The sequence below is a fragment of the Ischnura elegans genome, chromosome 4, assembly GCF_921293095.1.
Source record: "Ischnura elegans chromosome 4, ioIscEleg1.1, whole genome shotgun sequence".
Lineage (NCBI taxonomy): Eukaryota > Metazoa > Arthropoda > Insecta > Odonata > Coenagrionidae > Ischnura > Ischnura elegans.
This window is the reverse complement of record NC_060249.1, coordinates 18,400,595-18,403,175: the sequence shown is the minus strand read 5'-3', so window position 1 is coordinate 18,403,175 and position 2,581 is coordinate 18,400,595. Positions and strand designations below refer to the sequence as shown.

General features: G+C 39.2%; 1 non-coding gene across 1 annotated transcript; it reads right to left on the bottom strand.

Moving 5' to 3' along the window:
• Positions 1-236: 236 nt before the first annotated feature.
• Positions 237-308, bottom strand: Trnaa-cgc. Its single transcript has one exon. It is a non-coding gene; the product is annotated as a tRNA-Ala (tRNA).
• Positions 309-2,581: the final 2,273 nt, after the last annotated feature.

Sequence of the window (2,581 nt, the reverse complement as noted above, 5' to 3'; positions counted from 1 at the left end):
TTTCTCGTCGCCAAATCACATCTGTGCGGCAAAGCTATTAAAACTATTACCCTCTTATGTGAAAAACATGTTGTCTGAGGGGGAAAAGTGAAGTTTACATAGTGCGGACAAACGCTCAGGCGAAAACATGGAATAGATACTGAAGAAAAAAAAGATATTACGTGTTGGTGAAGATTTACAGCCTGTACTTAATATTTATATCCATATTGGTTGAAAGTAGAGAAAAAAAATAGTTGTGGAGGTGCTGGGATTTGAACCCAGGACTTTCAGCATGCGAAGCAGACACTCTACCACTGAGTTACACCCCCGGTGAGAGAAGAGTGGCGTTGGGAGTGTAGTTATCAGGCGGAAGTTCGTCTCGCACAAGAACTTTCGGCGTATTATATTTTGGTTCTTTATACGCCTTGTCTCATTGTTTTGTGGAACGCATTTTCTGAATTGGAGTTTGGATTATTTAAGGTCCTTTATTGTGCTTTTCATTCTTAGGTTGGTTATCAAATCTTGCTTCCCGTTATCGATCGGGCGACGTTTTAGGTCAATGTTCGTTCTTGAAATCTTTGATTAATCAACAAATCATTATTATTAGGTATATGCGTTAAATTGTGCTCTTCACAGTAATCATGCAATGTCGTATATAGAATCACATATTTTGCATTTGGTGCATTAAACGCTTAGAATTCATAATTAGTCTGCCTCACGACGGGTATGGAGGATTATCGAATGACCGAAAGAAATTGTGATCCATCTAATAATGTTAATTTGACATCTATTATTTATTAAGGTTATATGAGGGTATGCTTTGGAGCATGCTGCTGTCATGCCTATGCAAGTCAGTAACCAGTGGACCAATGCGAATTTATGACTGATACAGTGTTATACAAACGTCGAAAGATCTATCGATAGAATTAATCGACTAATATGCGTGCAGGTTATCCTTTTTAATCACGACCATATGTACATTACATAGTTAGGTTTATCCGTATTACACATGCAAATGCTTTGTCTTCGTCCGAGCGTTGGAATTGCCTGCGTGAGGATAATTTTAGTTTCATAATGCACCGCGAGATGTAGTTGGGCTCGAGGCTGGAGGATAAGGTCGGCCTCGGTAAGTTTTCACCGCTTAAATTTAAAAGAGCAAGCGAGGCAAAGATTATATACTCTAGAAGAAGGCGTTGAATAGTTTTTAGTCGCGGAACAATCCGAATTATTCCTGGCACTCCATTTCGCACACCCTATAGTTACTCAACGATCCCTAATTAATCGATCGTATTCAAAAGAAGTTTTTGCGAATAATGTAGTTTTACCGTGCATGCACGACTTCGATAACAATGGACACAGCCACCTAAATCGATGATGGGACTCATTACATTTGTCAAAGCGTCGCCGTTGACAATCACAATTTTCCATTTATTCAGCCTCTGCCTTTTCGAGATATTTTTCATTCTAGTGTTTCAGCTGGAGAAAAGAGATCAAATAGAACATTTTTCTCAGTTATTGAACAAAGTGACTTATGGTTTGTTTGAGTTTTACAACATACATTCATGAAGATCTGACTGCCTGAAGGAAGATATCACATGACTGTAAATACTGAACCTTCATCGTAGAATGCAAACAGCATGCGTTGCTTCATACCATACGAATTAAAAGCTAGATTTTTGGATATTCTTGCAGATAATACAAGATTGTAAATGATATATGCTCGGCATTATCGACCAAACTCAACATTTGCCTTAGCATATTCTAAATTGTACACATATTTACATTACGCTTTTCAAAGTGGAATTGTGTCCACATAATGGTGAAAAATATGCCCAATACTCTCGTGGAATATCGTGTGCAATGCTTTAAAAAGCGATAAATGTAATGCCGTGCACTTGAGAGATTTGCTTTTAGGATAATGCAATGAGCTTTCTTCTTCATATTTGTTAAGTCTTCAGGATTTAATTTGTACTCCCTTCTTCCTACATTAATTTTTAAGTAGCACTGAGGTGGTTAACTAATACCTGAAATTGTATTTCATTTAAAGAACTCGGTATATGGATGGAAAAAAATAAGTTACAACGAAAAAATCTTCCCCATTCATTCTCATTCTCGTTGGTTTAAAGTAAGAATACGCGAAAGTTGCCGCCCTTTTTTCGTGAGTCAGTGATGCCAATAATATTCTGGCTTACTTCCTTAGGGAGAACCTTTCATATCGGGAGGGAATCGCTCACAGGAATGTGAACAACAAGGAGCCACTTGAGATCGGTGCGCTAATCCGGTAATTAGATGTCCCTTAGTGACCCTCCCGAAAGGAGTTCTTGACGTCATCAACTTATCTGCGGAGGGATTGAAGCCGTCGATTAATCGTCGCTTACAGCTCACAAGGTAGGCGACAGATCGAAAGAAGGAACAATATGGGTCTCTTCATTTGTGAAACTCATTGACACGCGACAATAAAAAAAATCGTGAAGCAGCCCAATCCTTGGCTGAGCCACAGAAACTTGGCGGAATGGCAAAATAAAGGCTCCAGCCATTGACGGTATCAGATCTCCTCCTGCTTGCTTTCCCACGTCATTCCTTTCTATCGCCGGGCGATGGC